At 48.7% G+C, this 18,122-nt stretch overlaps 1 long non-coding RNA gene across 1 annotated transcript in view; it reads left to right on the forward strand.

Annotated features, from left to right (window-relative positions):
- The window catches only part of LOC133072658 (uncharacterized), a 43,508-nt gene extending 29,267 nt beyond the window's left edge, over positions 1-14,241 (forward strand). Inside the window, exon 3 of the long non-coding RNA XR_009696788.1 lies at positions 14,227-14,241. This is a non-coding gene — a long non-coding RNA (uncharacterized LOC133072658). The remainder of the gene's footprint in view (positions 1-14,226) is intronic.
- Positions 14,242-18,122: the final 3,881 nt, after the last annotated feature.

Here is an 18,122-nt window from a genome sequence, read left to right on the forward strand (position 1 = left end):
GATAAGTGAGTAAATTGTCAAGATGGAAAGAAAGTTCTGGAAGAAGTCTGAAAGCAGCAGTCCCCAACCTTTTTTGGCATCAAGGACTGATTTTGTGGAAGACAGTTTTCCCAGGCACCAGGGGTGGTGGGGGTGGTTTCAGGATGATTCAGGCACGTTCCATTTATTTTGCACTTCAGTGCTGCTGCCGATCTGACAGGAGGTACCAGTCCGCAGCCCAGAGGTGGGGGACCCTGCCCCAAAGGACCAACTTGGAAGGGGGCCTTGGACCTCGTTGAAGAAGGTGTGGTTGTAACCCACTGGATGGCTTAGAAGTCCTGGGAGCGCCTGGGCCAGGTCTAGTCGCAGCCTCAGGCAAGGAGAAGAGACCCTGGGGGGCACGGTCACCACTGCGAGAGGCTGAGTGCACAGGTGGGCGCAGAAGCGGGGCACTGGGCGGGGGGGGGGCCGGGGGGGGGGGGTCTGGGGGCACTGCTGCAAGCATGAAGCCCAGAGCACCTGGTGTCATGTCAGGAGACCTCTGGGAAGCCATCTCCAGGATGCAGGCAAGTGGGGCTGGTGTTCCGGTGTCCAGAGAGCCTGTTGTGAGCACTGCTGTACCTAGGGGCTGGGGAATGCAGGGATCTCTCTCTGGAACCTGAGGATGTAGAGAGCTGGGAGTCCAGAGAAGCCAAGACAGAGTTTCGACAGAGTGCTGGGGGCAGATGTGTGTGTGGGTGGGGGAACCGGCCCCCAGAGCCAGATTTGCAGGGATCTGCAGAGTCCCTCCCTGACTGGAGCATGTGGGTGAGACAACTGCCCGAGGCCGAGGGGAAGACTCCCTGAAAGGAGCAGGCAGAGGAATCCTGGCCCAGGAATAGGCGGTGTTCCCCCCAGCCTTGGAGAAAAACCTCCTGCCTGCGGGGCATCAGATAGAGGAGCCAGAGACTGCCTCAGAAGCAGAGAAAAATCTGCCCGTGGCTATGGGCTGCTCTGGTCCTATCTGATAAAGCCCTGGGGAGGATCAAACCATTCCCCAGTAACTGACCTGTGTCCCAGAGCAAAGATAAGCATATTTAAAAAAAAAAAAAGAATATCCAGCACCAAGAAGGCAAACTCCAAAATGTTTAGCCTGTAATAAAGAATTACCAGGCATACAAAGAACAGGATAAAATGGCCAGGAGTGAGGGAAAATCACTGACCGGGTCAAAACAGAAGCCAGTAGACAAGCAGGTTAAAACAGCTACTGCGACAGAATTCTGTATGTACGAGAAGGCTGAGGACAACAAAAGCATTGTTAGGAGAGGCAGAAAAGAAGTTTAAAAAGACTCAAATCAAAGGTGGAGAGATGAAAGCTACAACATCTGTGATGAAAAACACGCTGCAAGGAATAAACAGCGTAGACATGACCGGAGGAAAGATGAGTGAAATTGAAGACAACAGAAACAATCCAAATAAGACACAAAGAGTAAGGAGTCTTTAAGAAATTAACAGAACATCCATAACATGGACAACTTCAAGTAGCCTAACATACCTGGAAGCGGAATTGCCAAGCAGAGGGAAGAGAGGAACAACAAAAAATTTGAAGAAATAATGGCCCCCAGTTTTCTGAATTTGATGAAAACTCCAATCCCACAGATCCAAGAAGCACGATGAACCCCAAGCCAAAGAAACAAAAAAAGTTCACACGCATCTGGGCGCTGCTGAACAGAGCGTATGTGCGTGCTCAGCCATGTCCAACTCTTTGCGACCCCGTGGACTCTAGCCCACCAGGCTCCTCTGTCCATGGACTTCTCCAGGCAAGAATGCTGGAATGGGTTGCCATGCCCTCCTCCAGGGGGTCTTCCCCACCCAGGGATCGAACCTGCGCATCCTGTGTCTCTGGCTCTGGCAGGAGGATTCTTTACCACCGAGCCGGCTGGGAAGCCTGAAGCACTGAGGCCCCTGATAATAAAGATGCACACAACTAGTGAAAAAGATGGAGTTCCCTGGTGGTCCAGTGACTGGGACTCAGAGCTCCCAATGTGGGGGGGTCCAGGTTTGATCCCTGGTCAGGGAACTAGATCCCACATGCCACAACTAAGACCCAGAACAGTGCCACTATCCACCGCCGCCCCCCCCCCCCAAAAAAAAACTAGCATAAAAGAGAAATTTGAAAAACTGTGAGAGACGATGACATGGTATGTCGAAAGGTACAAACGTAAGAATGACAGCTGACTTCTTGTCAGAATTTCATGGTATGTTTAAGATCAGGAGAAACGCATGCAGTGATGATAATAAAGGTCAGTGTTCGACAACTCTCTTTGTATAGCACCGCAGCGGCATTTTACAGATATAATCTAAATGAGTTCTTCCCAGTATCTGCATTCCTATCCTTTTTCTTTTTTTCAAAACAACTTTTTGGTGAAGTATAGTTGATTTACAAAACTGTGTTAGTTTCAGTTGTATAGCCGTGTTCAGTTACACGTATTTACATATCTCTATTCTTTTTCAGATTCTCTTCCATTACAGGTTATTACAAGATGTTGATTGTACTTCTGTGTGCTATGCAGTAGGGCCTTGTTGTTTATCTATTTTATATCTGGTAGTGTGTAGGAAAAACATAAAAGAAACTAAAAAAGACTCAAATTCAAACTCCTAATTCCTCCTTCCTACCCCACCCCACCCCTTTCTTTTTTAGCAACAGTATCCCTGACTTTTTGCTGGACACGAGGTTGTGAAACTACATTGCTTAGCTCCTCTTTTCTTTTTTTAAAGCCACACCACATGGCTTGCTGGGTCTTAGTTCCTCGACCAGGGATTGAACCCACACCCTGAGCAGTGAAAGCACGGAGTCCTAACACCAGGAAATTCCCAGCTCAGCTCCTCTTATAGCTAGTCTATGCAGCTTCTAGAAACTCCCTTCCTTCTAACCAGCTTGCAGAGGAGAAGGCAGGAGCTGAAGCAGCCAGCTTGGACACACGAGGCCAACTTGGTGATGCTCAGCAGAGAAACTGGTAGAAGGAGTCCATGTCCCAAACGCCACACCTGCCTTAGCCATCTCCCTGGCATTCTACCTGAGAGAGAAGTGAACCTCTATCTACTGTTGGGGGTGCTTACTCCCTTGCAGCTGACCCTCCCCCTGCCCGCTACAAGCAGGTGTCTTTATCTCTACTTTCCTCTACACATTCATCAAGTTCCTAATCCGTGGAAAAGCTCAGCCTGTCTCTAAAACCCTTGATATTTTTCAGTAAATTACCCTTCTCACCATGAATGTTTAGAAAAACGGCAGCTGTCCTATTACAGGATTGGCAAAGGAGACCAAATCAAAATAAAATCGCCACTAGGCACTTCAACTGAAACTCTTGGATAAATAAATACTGGGAACATCTAAAGACTTAAAGCTTTTAAAGGGAATGTTTACAGTGGAAGAGTGACATAAACCCAATTTTTAAAAAATCAGAAGACATAGAGAAACACACCCTAAGGGACCAACGTTTTAATTTCCAGAAGTGTTCTTGTCCTTTGTGACCTGGCGTTTCACATACAGACCGAGTTTGTGACGGGGTTAGGGGGAAAAAAACACCTCTATGGCTCACAACTCCGGTGTTACAATGAAGTCAGAAATCCTACTATAATAGCAAATTTGCCATTACCATTTCTCATAAGAGCTAAGGCTGGGTGACGGTCAGGCCAAGGGGCAGCGTGCAGCTGAGCCTCATCCTTTGCACCAGCTCTGACGGCATTTAGCGTCCACAGTGTCTCACTTGGAGCCCAGTTTCCTTTGAAAGGGCTCCTGGGTGGTGGGCCTCTCCAGATGCAGGGGAACAGACCGCCCCTTCCCCACTTCCCCTGTGGGCATCCAGTAGGGCTTCAGTGCTTGGCTGCTTTGACAGAACGTGGTGGTTTAACCTGTCAGAATCAATGAGAAAACTCATCTCTGTGATGGATGTCATCTTTTGTCACTGGGGCGTCCGTATCAGTGGGAGGGGGTTGTATGAGGCCCCAGGGGGACCCTGAATAGACATGGCCCCTACCCTTTCTGGGCTTCCCATGTAGCTCAGTCGGTAAAAGCATCTGCCTGCAATGCGGGAGACCTGGGTTCAATTCCTGGGCCTGGAAGATGCCCTGGAGAAGGACATGGCAATCCACTCCAGTACTCTTGCCTGGAGAACCCCATGGACAGTGGAGCCTCACAGTCTACAGTTCATGGGATTGCAAGAGTTGGACACGACTGAGCGCTCTTTCTTCCTTTCTTTCTAACCTTCCCAAGCCAGGACAGGAAAAAGGCCTGCGAGACATATGAGTCCACGCAGAACACACAGAGCTGAGTAATTATCATGACAGCTAACTTTCATCGTGCCATACTGTGGGATGGATCTCAGCAGGACTGGCCAGGGTCCAGCCTGGATTCTTAGGGTCCAGCAGAGAATGAAACCATGGAGGCCCTTGTCCGGCCAGCAGGGAAAGTGCGTGAAAGGCACTGACGCCCAGAGCATGTTGCTTTCTTGCGTGGTCAGCCTGTCCTGAGGATTTCTGTTTTCTATCTGAGGTCATTCTCCTGAGGCGGGGTAGACCCTCCAGTGCCCTGGGGCCCTGTCCCGACTGTTAGCGTCCACGTCCACTTCTCCCAGCAGCTGAATCCCCCTCCGACCAGCTGGCAAACCAGCCCTGGCTGTGGACAGGGTGGCTACGCCCAATCCCTGGCAGACAGGTGACCCCCCAGGGCTTTGCAGCCTTGGCGCCCGGACACTCTGGGCGCCTGGGTCAGGAGTGGGCCCTGGTCCCAGACACGGTGGGGCACACACCCCAGCTGCTGGGGGGCACTGGGGCAGGGGCTTGGGAATCTTCCCGAGGAAGACAGGCCGGGTGGGTCCACCTGGAAAGGCAGCCCTGGCCTTGTTCCTGTCCCACGAGACTTCACTGACAAAACAGAAACTCCAACCACTCGGGAATTCCCTGGCGGTCTGGTGGTTAAGACTTTGAGCTTTTGATGCCAAGGGTCTGGGTTCAATCCCTGGTCAGGGATTGAACGTGCAGCGTGGCCACAAAACAAAAATTTTTTTCCAATTTAAAAAGAAATTCCAAAGATGAAATTACTAAGAATTTTAAAAATATGACCCAGAGCATTCACCCCGCGTGTGGGGGCCCTTTGGAGCCAGGGGCCTCGTGGCACTGCCTTCGCTGTGCGCTCCTGCAGCCAGCCTTTTGTGGGGTTACTTCTCTAATCTTCACAGTGAGGCTGTGAAATCAGGTGTTACTATCGTCTCCATTTTACAGATAAGGAAATTGAGGCAGACGGGGAGTAAGAAGCCTGCCCCAGCGGGCAGAGTGGGGTCCAACCCAGGCTGGACACTGAACCTACATCCCTACCATCGTTACTTTAGCTGCTCTTAAAAGTGTGTGCGCTCACCCTCTTGAGTCTCCCCCCCCCCACTCCCCCCCACTCCCTCCCCTGTCCAATCGCACCCCTTTAGGTTACTACAGAGCCCTAGTTTGAGTTTCCTGAGATTCAAAAGGGAGGGGACATATAAACACCTGTGGTTTGTTCATGCATTTTGACAGAAATCAAACCAATACTGTAAAGCAATCATCAACCAATTAAAAATAAGTAAATATTTTTTAAAAAAAGTATGTGCACAGAGATAGTTCAGAAAGTGAAAGTCGCTCAGTCCTGTCCGACTCTTTGCGACCACATGGACTATACAGTCCGTGGAATTCTCCAGACCAGAAGGCTGGAGTGGGTAGCCTTTCCCTTCTCCAGAGGATCTTCCCAACCCAGGGGTCGGACCCAGGTCTCCTACATTGCAGGCAGATTCTTTACCAGCTGAGCCACCAGGGAAGCCCAGAAATTCAGAAGAGGCAGCCAAAACATTTATGCTTCATTTTAGTCCAGCGGGCACTCTGCCCCCGCTGTAGTTTCTTTGTTTCTTTTTCTCTCTGCCTAAAACAACTAAAAAAAATTTTCACCAGGTCCTTCCCTGATATAAAGTGGTGCGGTGGTTGAGAATTCACCTTCCAATGCAGCGGCAGAGGTTCTGATCCCTGGTCGGGGGACGGCAATCCCACGTGCTGCAGAGCTACTGAGCCGGCTCTTCAACTGCTGACCCACGTCCCGAATGGAGAGTCCGTGGACGACCACGAAAGATCCCACGTGACAACTCAGACCTGACACAGTCAAGGAAATAAATAAAACTGTTTTTCAATGAAGCCGAAACGGGAACATAAAAACCATGTGAGGCATCAGTTTAGGAGGCCCAGGGCCTTTGTCCGGACTATGGGGTTAACTGAAACCTGATGGGCTGGTTTGGCGCCTGCCCCCGCTTCTGCCTTCCGTAATTAGCTTGGAAGCACACTGGCTTCCTTCTGCGGTTCGTAGCCTAGCACGAGATGAAGATCCTGGTCACCTGTGCGGAAGGAGGGCTTTGTGGGCAGGTGCGAGAGCCAGCCAGGAATCTTCCAGAGCTTTACGGCACCTCCCTCCAGTGCCCACCCCTCCTCGCTTGCTTCTAGCTGATTTCACCCGAGGCGGGTTGGCTCTTTGAAAATACAGCCTCAAAAGGATTGCTGACTCCCCCGGGGCCCATATGCGAGGGGTCCCTGCAGTTATCAGTGAGAAGCGAGTTCAGAGAGTTGTCTCAGTGACGTAGACGTAACCTGTGATCTGCTGATGATTTTAAATAAATAGCTCTCTGGAATGCATTCCTTTTTTTTTTGGCTACCCCACGAGGCTTGTGGCATCTTAGTTCACTGAACAGGGGTGGAACCCAGGCCCTCAGGCAGTGAAAGTCCTGATGACTGGATTGCGAGGGAACTCCCTGGAATGCTTTTTTTTTTTTTTTTCTTTCTGATTTGTACTCTTTGATGATTTCTTTCTTCTTTTTTTTAAGGCTTTCTTTGCTCTTTTTATTTTAAAATTTTTGTTTATCTATTTATTTTTGGCTGTGTTGGGTCTTTATATCTGCGCAGGCTTTCCCTGATTGTGGTGAGTGAGGACTACTCTAGTTGTGGTGTGTGGGTTTCTCCTTGCGGTGGCTTCTCTTCTTGCAGAGCACAGGCTCTGGGGCGCTCGGGCTTCAGGAGTTGTGGCTCTAGGGCTTTGGAACACAGGCTCAGAAGCTGTGGTGCACGGGCTTAGTTGCTCTGCGGCCTGTGGGATCTTCCCGGACCAGGGGTCAAATCCGTGTCCCCTGCATTGGCACTTGGGATTCTTATCCACTGAACCAGCAGGGGAGCCCTCTGTGATGATTTCTGAGGTGTAAACACCATGCCATGGCTGATTTCTGGCTATCAGGATGAGGATGATGCCCTCTGCTTGCAGAACACCTGACCCTTACCAGTTTGCTCTTGCAGGCTGCTGGGGTGGGCCGTACGCCCCTAGCACAACCCCGGGCACAGCGTTTGCCTTGGGTGAGTGTCCTTATCGTAATGACTGGGGGACGAGGAAAGGAGCCATGGTTTAGTAATACCGAGTTTACCCTTGAACTGAGATTCCAAGTCTGATGCAGGGAAAGATTGAAGGCAGGAGGAGAAGGGGGCGACAGAGGATGAGATGGTTGGATGGCATCACTGACTCAATGGACATGAGTTTGGGTGAACTGTGGGAGTTGGTGATGGACAGGGAGGCCTGGCATGCTTCGGTCCGTGGGGTCACAAAGAATCAGACACAACTGAGCGACTGAACAACAAGATTTCAACACAGAGGAGTTTGCTGCCCGGCAAAGACCCAGACTTCAGACAGGAGAGACACTGAAGGCGTCCAGCTGAGATCACACCGGATGAGCTTGGCTTGGAGATGGCTGAGGTTGGCCACTGCAAGGGCCACAGTCTTAAGGAAGGGAAGACCTTGAGAACAGGAGGCAGTCATCACTGGATGCCTAACTGTGTGATTTGAAAGGGGTGGAGCAGGTCCCAAGGCACGGATGTCACCTGGGGATCTCCTGGCTTGAGCAGAGGCACTCTCTCTGGGGAGGATGGTAACAAGAACCAAGTGACAGATGATTTAACTGTAGAAAAAGTGTAACAGTGAAAAAAGGCAAGAGTCCCTCCTTTGTATTAAAATCCCGTTTGACTGTTTCTGAATTTCTCTCAAGTTTCCTTCCCATTGCCCCTCCCCAATGTCATCACCAGACATCCTTCCAGGATTTATTGTGTATCCTCAGAGTACCGCCTTTGGTTCACTCCCTGGCCTTACTGACTCTTGGAAGGAATTCTCTTTAGGGCGATGTCTCTAGCAAACATCTCTTTATATAGTTTGGGAGTGGAAGGGCCCTCTTTGACTGGGTCTCTTCTATATGCCTTTGGATAGACTTTCCATGGGTGTGTATCTTCCCATGGGGAGTAACATGTGTGGCTGATTTCATCCCTTTTTCTAATTTGGCCAGTGTGGAGGCACAGGGCAAGGTTCTCATCATGCTTCTAGTAACATTAGAAATGAAGAGATAGGAAAAGTATGAAACTATTCAAAAGGAAAATGTGCATTAAATAAGGACTCCAAGGTGGCACGAGAGGTAAAGAACCCGCCTGCCAGTGTAGGAAACCTAGGAGACGGTTGGTTCGATCCCTGGGTTGGGAAGATCCCCTGGAGGAGGGCATGGCGACCCACTCCAGTATTCTTGCCTAGAGAATCCCATGGACAGAGGAGCCTGGTGGGCTACAGTCCTTGGGGTCACACAGAGTTGGACATGACTGAAGCGACTTAGCACACACACACGTTCATAAATAAAAACTTCATTAAATAACATTCGCTTATGGGAAATGTGTACAACATTCTTGCTGCTACTTAAAAATAGAATGATGAAGGGTGATTTGGTGGGAGTAACTGTTTGGGGGAAAAAAATCAATTTAACATCACTTTGCTTTCAATTTCTGCTGCCAAGAAAGCTCATGCTACATCTTCTGATTCAAATGTAAGTGTCTCCAGAAACCTTTGGATCCCTTATTACACAGCCCCATCTGGTTTATCCTCTCCAGATTAGCATTTCCGCTTAATTCATTTATGAATTTCCTGACATTCAATTGATTCCCCCCAACTTGTTATCTAAGATCACAACTGGCATCTTCTAGATTTGGATTCAACTTAGAAAATAATTTTTAGCTATAAAAAAGCCTTTTTAGTAGTAAGGAGCGTGCAAGTAAGTAAGATGTAAATCATAGTGATGCACATGTTCATAACTATGTACAAGGATGCTCCCTGCAGCATTTGCTTACAATAACAACAATTGGAAACAGATGTCTATGAATCAACAGGTTTAGTTAGAGCAGTGGTATCTATCAGCCCATCAGGTCCTGATACGGAAGGCTGTTTATGATATAGTAAGTGGAAAAAGCAAGTTGAAAGATCAGTATACAGATAATTCTGTGTATAGGAAAAAAAGCCAAACTCTCTACATGTGGGGACACAGAAAGTGGATGGCAAATCACCCCCAGTGGGGATGCTACTAACTCTGGAGTGGGGATGGGGCAAAGGGGAGGAACAGACGGGACAGTCTTTTTTTTTTTTTCTGTAGGCTTCTGTTGTGTTTGAATCGCCTACAATAATAATGGGTGGACCATAGCTGACTCATGTTGATGTCTGGCAGAAACCAACACAATTCTGTAAAGCAGTTATTCTTCAATTAAAAAATAAATAAATTATAAAAAAAGAATGGGTGGATTTATGTTATCTTGAATTAAAAATTTCAAACCAAAGCAAAAATTCTTGAGTTACCAAGTATATATAATAATAAAAAAAAAATACAGAGGGTCATCAGGAATTTTGAAGATTTTCTTCATGTCCCTACTTTGAATAACTTCATATCTATACTTAAGGCAAAATAAAAAGGAAAGATATTTAAAACATATATGAGAGAATGCTATCAAAGTTGAAGGTAACTAGTGTATAATTGTGTGTCTAGTAAACATATAGATTACAGCTTTAGGTGGAATTCAGGACAGAGGCAAATACATATTTGTGTGTGTAAAATTTTGTTTTCTTTTTGGAGAGGACATTATCCTAATGATGATGATGATAAATCGTCATTACTGTGTGGCAAGTAGTGTCTTAAATAATTTTTCTTTTACTAGCTAATTTAATGTTAGCAACAATCCAGTCAGAAAGATTCTGTAGTTGCTGCAATTTTACAGATGAGAAAGCGAAGAAGAGAGAGTGAAGGGACTTGACCAAGCTCACACAGCTTGTAAGGGGTAAGGTTGAGATTCACACCCAGGCAGGAGGGATCCAGAGTCTAAACAGCCTAATCGTTCCCTTAAAATTGCCAAGTCAAATAAACACCTGCTAGAAGCAACCTAAATATCCATCAACAGATGAATGGGTCAAGAAGATGTGGGAGATTCATACAAGGAAATATAACTCAGCTATTAAGAAGAATGAAATAACGCCATTTGCAGCAACATGTGTGGACCCAGAGATTATCACACTAAGTGAAGCAAGCCAAAGACAAATAGTGTACAATACTGCCTACAAGTGGAGTCTAAAAAACAAGATACAAATAAACTTATATACAAAACAGAAACAGATCCTCCGCAGACCTAGAAAACACACTTATGGTTACCACAGTGGAAACTGAAGGAGGGGTAAATTAGGAGCTTGAGATTAATAGACGTAAATTACTATATATAAAATAGGTAAGTAACAAGAACCTACTGTACATCCCAGGGAACTGTACTCAATATTTTGTAATAATCTATAACGGAAAAGAATCTGAAAAAAAAGATACATATGTATGTATGACTGAATCACTTTGCTGTCTGCCTGGAACTAACACAACCTTGTAAATCAAATATACTTCAATTAAAAAAAAATACTTGCACCTAGAGGGTGGAGGGCGCACAGCGCTCCAGCGGAGCGGGCCCAGCACCACCTTTTCCGAGGAGGGCCTGGACACTCCAGGCTGCCCTCGGCAACGCCTCCCCGTGTCTGTAGCCGAGTTTTTCAGTGGAGGCTTATTTCCTGGTGTTTTTTCGTTACTGCACGAAAGGGGGAGAGGAGGTCAGTGTGCCTTGAGAAGTTACAGAAGGAGTGGACACCGGAGAAATCGAGGAGCTCTGGGTTGTGGTCATTGAGGACAAGGGATGAGAAGAGAGCGGCCAGGGCGAGGGACTGTGCTGACGGAGGTGGGGACACTTCTTCCACTTGCAACGCTTTTGTCTGACTTGTTTTTGCCTGTAATATTCCTCATGTGAGATCCAGGAGGGAGAGACTGTGACCGTTTGCATTTCCTTTGCCTAACACCATGTCTGGTTCAGAGCGGCTCCTTAGATGTTTCCGGAGGGTGGGGTGAGGGGGTCAGAGTGGACCTTGGGTGGGGCGGGCTCGGGAGGGGGTGACCACACGGACCGAGGGCGGAGGTGGGGCCGGCTCCAGTTCCCTGGTCGTGCTTACCGAGACCCTAATGACTTGCTTATGTGGGTTTTAGCGATACGATTTATCAAATTAGAAATTAAACCACCCCCCCGCAAAATAGATCTTTATAAAGCATCTGCTTGTAATGCAGGAGACACAGTTCGATCCCTGGGTCGGGAAGATTCCCCTGGAGAAGGAAATGGCAACCCACTCCAGCACTCTTGCCTGGGGAATCCATGGACAGAGGAGCCTGGCCGGCTACAGTCCATGGGGTTGCCAAGAGTCGGACACGACGGAGCAATTTCACTTTCACTTTCTTTCTAACTGATTTCAAATGAACAACAATAAACCCATTACAGAGTTAAGTTAAATTAAAAAAAAAAAAAAAAAAGGTCCTCTCTTCCTTCCTCTGCTCCGGATCTTAGTTGTCCTACGTGGGATCTAGTTCCCTGACCCAAGACTGAACTTGTACCCCCCGCATTGGGTCTTGGCCACTGGACCACCAGGGAAGTCCCTAGTAAGATAATTTTTATGAAAAGTAATAGCTGTGTTTTCCCAAACCAAGCAAAATTTAGTGACAAGTGACTTTATTTTATATTTTCATAAATCTCTTCAATGCCTGGGTTGTTAGGAGACAGTAGAATCCTTGTCCGCTTCTCATTTGATCTGCTGCAATACCTCCTGCCACGCTACCTCTGGAAGGCTCTGCTGCACACTTGGGAGGGAGTGATGGTGGAAAAGACAAACACCGTCTTGGTGTGAGAGTGCCGACAGTTTTGGCCTGGGGATGCCCTATATTGCTCTCTGGACCACTCCTTCCCCCTGGGACCCAAGCCACACACGCTGGATTCAGGAGATACTTGCGAGGCAAGACTGACAAGCCTAGTTTTATCATTATTGCTTATAGTTACTGCATGCTGTTACTCCTCATAGCAACTCTCTGGAGTAGGGACAGTTAGTGCCCCCAGTTCATACATGTCAACACGTTCGGACTCTTTGCAACCCCATGAACTGTAGCACTCCAGGCTTCTCTGTCCTCCACCATCTCCCAGAGCTTGCTCAAACTCATGTCCATTGAGTCAGTGATGCCATCAAACCATGTCATCCTGTACCAATTCTATATTTACATATATATATCCATGTATCTTCACATATGTCTTCACAGTGGAACTGGACATTTTCATTTTTAAGAAAGTGACCAAAGCAGCTACTAGTGAATTTTACAGTTCTTGGATGGTGAGGCTAAGCCCGACTCCAAACAGTGAGCTGCAGACAGGCAAGCACCCTTTATAATCCATTTTTTTTTTTTTTTTTTTTTTGAGATCTGACTGTGATGTAAATGTACTTTTGAGCCATTTCATTTTTAAAAGCCCATTTGGGAATCTTAAAAATTAATTAAATCTTTCATCTTCAAAGTTTAATTCTTTCACTTCTGGCATATTATCTACAGCTCTGAGAAAAATGGCCATTCACTTGGGTAATTTGCACCTAAAATAAAGGTGCAGGAAAGTTGAAATTAGAAGCAGCTAGAACAGTAGTTTCCTTGGTGTCTCTGCTTTGGGTTTTGGACCAAAACGCACAGAGCTTTCCTCTGTTTTCCCGGCTTCCTTTTTCAGGCGATGGGCTCACGGCTCGCTTATTTTCACCGTGTAACCTTCCAGGTTCTTCCGTTTCCCAGGCTGCTTTCCTGTCTGCCGCCTGCTGGCCCCACCTCTGCGCTTCTCTTCCCGTGACGCCGATCGCTCTGGGCACCAACCTGGCCTCCACTGCCCTGAGTCCTGTGCAGCGGGGTGGCCCTTTGCCCAGAAGATGGCCCGTGTGCCGTTCCGGCCCTGAAGCCCACCAGGTGCAGGGCTTGTGTCAGGGGCCGCCCCAGCATTTCCACGTGCCATCTTGGCTCGAGCACTCACACCCCCTTGAGGTTGAGGTCACCCCCTTTACAGATGGGAAGGTGAATTTGGGAGTGCTAAGGACCCACAGCCAGCACAGCTGGAAGGCATAGAGGCATTATAGGAAGCCCAGGTCTGTTGACTCTTAAGCCTTGTTCTGAATCTTGAACTCTCTTTTACCTGTGTCTTTTAAAATACTGTTTCCTCTGCCCGCTTTTCTTAAGCTTCGTCTTCTCCAGGAAAACTTTCCTGACTCTCAGGCTCAGGGGCCTCTCTGCTTGGGGTACCCCATGCTCACTCTCGTGCTTTATTTGACACCTGGGTTCTCCCCAATGGATGGTGGGGTAAAGCTTTACCTTGGGGTAGAGCTTCGCTTTTCATCTCTCTGTCACCACCATCTATCTCTTAGACCCTGGCAAACAGTAGGTGTTCCCTATGAATAACTGATGCCTTCTTCATTTTTGCTAAATTAATTAATAAATGAATGGAGTTCATCTGTGAGTATCTGTTGTTCAGAACCTGGACTAAAAGTGGAGATTATGCGTTGTTGAAGCAGTGTACTTTCAAGGTACACGGTTTTTGTTTGTTGTTATTCAATCGCTAGGTCACGTCCCCAAGAACTGCAGCATGCCAGGCTTTGCTGTCCTTCACTATCTCCTGGAGCATGCTCAAATTCATGTCCGTTGAGTTGGTGATGCCATCCAACCATCTCATCCTCTGTCACCCCCTTCTCCTCCTGCTGTCGGTCTTTCCCAGCATCATGGTACATTGTGAATTAACAGAATTAGTGGGTTGACCATCATGTTTCCCACAGTTTTACTACATTTTTCCTTTGGGGAAAACACAGTCCAAATTTAAGGAATGGTCTTAGACCATCACTCTGATAACTTGTGAACTGCCCTTGAAGCTGCCTACTTGTTTAGAGTTTACTTCAAGGATGACTGGCTGTCAGCCTGTACATGTTTTGTTATTCATTCATTCACTCATCCTGTTCATTCATCACATACTCACTGTTAAGGGCTTACTATCTACCAGTTGCTATTCTAGGCACCAGGGTGGACAACAGAGTCCTTGAAACCAGAGGTTCATTCGACTGGAGATGGGGAGGTATGACAAGGACCTGAAGCTCGGTGGAGTGGACACTTAATTCTGCTGGAAGAGGCTGAAGGGGGCTCCCAGAGGAAATGGTCCTTGCTCAGTCTTGTTGAGGACCTGCATTCTCAAGCTGCAGTAGTAGCCACCCTGAATGTCACTCCACCCTGAACGTGGACGCTTAAGGACGGATGTTCAGCTGGTCTAGGGGCAGGTGCACACCTGTCTGCAATGTCTTCACTTAAGAAAGAAGATAGGGCTTCCCTGGTGGCTCAGTGGTGAAGAAACCGCCTGCCAGTCAGGAGACACAGGTGTGACCCCTGATCAGGAAGATCCCACATGCCACTGAGCCCGTGCTCTAGAGCCCAGGAACTGCCACTACGGAGTCCATGTGCCTAGGCCCTGTGCTCCACAACCAGAGAAGCCACTTGCAGAGAGCGAGAAGCCAGAGCGCTGAAACTAGAGAGTAGCTCCCACTCACCGCGACTAGAGAAAGCCTGCACAGCAGTGAAGACCGAGCCCAGCCGGACAGAAATAAAATTAAAAATAAAAGAAAGAAGACAAAGTCCACTTGGTGTCTGTGTTGTGAACATCTCATGTCTCAATTGTGTATGATTATGATGGTTCTGGCCTCTGTTCTGCCCCACAGTTAAAACATGAAGTAAGTAAATTAAGTGTTTCTGGCTGTGAGTGTTCCCTTGAGGGCCCCTCGGCTCAGCTGGGACAAAATAGTTTGATGGATAAACTCACGTTGCATTTGGCAGACCCTGATTCCTACTCTGAAACCTCGTCTAAAGGGGAAGTTTTCACTGGGTTCCAGAATGCTGATCACTGGGGGTAGGGACGTGCATTTCTGCACCATCAGTGCCTGCATGACACGTGGAAGTGCTCAGCAAGTTGGTTATGTGTTGGCTTTGATGACACTTGCATGCCACTCACAGGAATATGCACCGCCTTGGGGGGATTTCATCTGGGAAGGAGTTCACTGTGAGGAAGGACCCTATGAGGACTGCCAGGTTGAGAAATGTATTGGATTATCTACTGGGCCCTGAGTGATTGTGAGAATGAGTGTATGGAAAGGTGATGATCCCCAACTGTCTTGCATGTTTGGACTGAAGCACACAACATGGGCCCTGGAAATCTGGCTTTGCATCTTTCCTGGGTAGAGTCGTCTTGCTGCAGACCAAACTCTCCCAGAACTCACAGTGGTGAGAATTAATGACAAAGACTCCCTCCTTGACTGACTTCAGTCATGCGTCTCTGAGACTTCTTGACCCCAGATCTCAGGTGTGACCTACGAGAAAAGCAAAACCTTGGCACAGTTTGGGACAAAACCAGCTCCTCACACTGACACTGGAACAAATACAAGCCTGGTTTATAACAACTGTGCCCTTGGCCTGAGCCCTGGCCCTCCTGAGTTTCTGCTTGGGAAAGCTCAGGTTGCTGAAAGAATTTTCTGTGTGAGGTTTGCCTTCACCCAACACCTAGTACCTTGTCTAACATTTCTCAGAAAACAGCTCATTTCCCTCTTTTTGTAAGTTTCTACTTCTCTGAATCTGCCTAGGCCCTCAATAGTTCCTCCTCTCTCCTCTTCCCTGAAAACCCCATCTCTCTGCACGGAGTGGAGCTGAGCTGTTTATCTTGCTCCCCTGCTGCAGCAGTCTGCATGAAATCTGACTTGTTGCCTTTAATGAATGTGCGGCTATGTTTCTCTTTGACACTACAATAAACACTTGTTAACGTAAGCCAGGAGTTTCAGTGGGCCAGGAGCTCAGCAGTGTCTAGCTGGGTGGTTCTGGATTGAGACCTCAAGATATATTAGCTGGGGCTGCACTCGTCTGAAGGTTTGACTGGGGCTGGAGGGTCTTCCCAGGCAGCTCCCCCGACCTGGCTGAGAGACTGGCGCTGGCTGTTGGTGGGAAGGCTCAAGTTCCACCTCACGGACCTTGCCACAGGGCTGCTTGAGCACCCTTGCGACATGACAGCTGACCTCCCCCCTCTCAATGCAGAGAGGAGAGAGATCTGCATGTCTTTTGTCATCTAGCCTTGGAAGTCACACATGGTCACTTCTGCAGTGTTTTACCAATTTCACAGGCCAGCCCTATTCACTCTGAGAGGAGGCTCCAAGACTGTGGACCCTGGGTGGCAGGAATCGCTGGAGACCACTTTGGAGGCTGGCTCCCATGATTCTGCAGATAAGCCATGTCATGACCTTGGGCAGAACAACAAGGGAAGGGCAAGGTTTGAATCTATGATGTCCCTTCCAGCCTTGATTGTGTCTTCTATTAAACAAGAGAGGTACTGAGTGAAGGAAAGAGTTAATGTGCTTACAGAAGCATTTTTCACAGAGAGTAACTCGTCTGCCAGGGCCTGGCCCAGTTCCTAGAATCTGGCGGCTTGTTTTGTGGGGGAGGGGTTCATAGCAGCTGTCTGGGCTTCCCATCATTTCTCCTCTCACTTCCGAGGTCAGGGAGGTGGGAGGGGGCAAGAACAGGTGGCTCCTGACTGGGCTGGCTGGGACCAGCCCTGATACAAAGACACCAAGGATCTGGACATGAAAACGCCAGCGGGGGAAATGGGCAGGCTGCCCTTCGAAGGCACTGGTCCTAATTTTGCTCCTTTTAGGAGTTTTGCACCTGATTAATGATTCTGTTCAAGATGGATTAAGCTGCTGGAACCTTTCTCCATTTACCAGTGCCAGCTCATTCCCTCTTTAAACACTTCTTTTTTGGGGGCTCGTCCCAGTCTCCCCCTCCCCCAACTTGGGGGCAAATCATTGGTCCAGGATGAACTGGGTTTTTCCCTGGAAAGGGCAGGGTAGGCTGGATGTCACCCCATGCACCCACCTGCCAGGTGAGGGGCTGAGGAGCCATCACAAGCGAGGGGAGCTCAGGTTCAAAGCCTACCTGGGCCCTGGACTCCCAGATTCTCTTGATTCCTCAGTAAATTTTGTTCTGAACAATTACCGTTGCTTTCAGAGGACAGTCCTGGCTCTGAGTTATCTCCCCCAGAAATGAGCAGGAGGCAGACAGGGAGCAGGTCCCCAAACCAGGAAGCTGAGAAGGAGGCGCTACTATTCACCAAGTAAAAAAGAATCCCTCCATCTGACACCCCCACCCCGCACCTCCCACCATCCTTTCTTCCGTGGTCTTCCTCCTTTCCTTATACATTCATTCAAAGGATGCTTAAGCCCGGCAGTCATGGCCTCACAATGGACCCCAGCGGCAACGGAGGGCCAGTTCCTTTCCTTTTCCCCTCCTTCCTGCAAGAACACGCTTTTCACACTCGTGGACGAGTCATTGGGAAAATCGCTCTTCCTGTAGACAGCTGCCAAGGTGATGGGACCCTGGCTGACCCCGGGTGGTGAGGGAGCAGAGACAGGGGCTCTGTGCTCAGGCCTCCCTCTCCTCTGCCTGGCCCCTGACCCTCCTGACAGCCCCCCTAGCACCTCCCACCCCCACCCCAAGCCGTCCTTTATTCAGCTGGGATCCCAGGGTCTCCCTCCAGAGAACGCGCATCATCCCGGGCCCAGCTGATCGGGGTGCCAAGTCTGCCCGCGGCCGCGGGGCCCAGCACAATGGTCCTTTGTGCCGGGCTGCTGCGCTCTCCTTCCTGGCCCTGGCCGCTCCTTCAGCCTTTCTTCAGTGTTTCTTTTCCAGCTGACTTCGTTATTACAGTGCCTGGATGGGGGGCAGAAAAGACTTGGAGGCTGGCCGGGCACTGGAGTCTGAGGGGATGGCCCTGACGTCACTGGGGGTCTTCAGCCACACTCCCCCCGAGCAGACCCGGGCCGGCCTCTTTGTTAGGGCTCTGGTCCCTACCAGCCCAGGACACGTCTC

Source organism: Dama dama, chromosome 18 (assembly GCF_033118175.1).
Source record: "Dama dama isolate Ldn47 chromosome 18, ASM3311817v1, whole genome shotgun sequence".
In the NCBI taxonomy this organism is placed as follows: domain Eukaryota; kingdom Metazoa; phylum Chordata; class Mammalia; order Artiodactyla; family Cervidae; genus Dama; species Dama dama.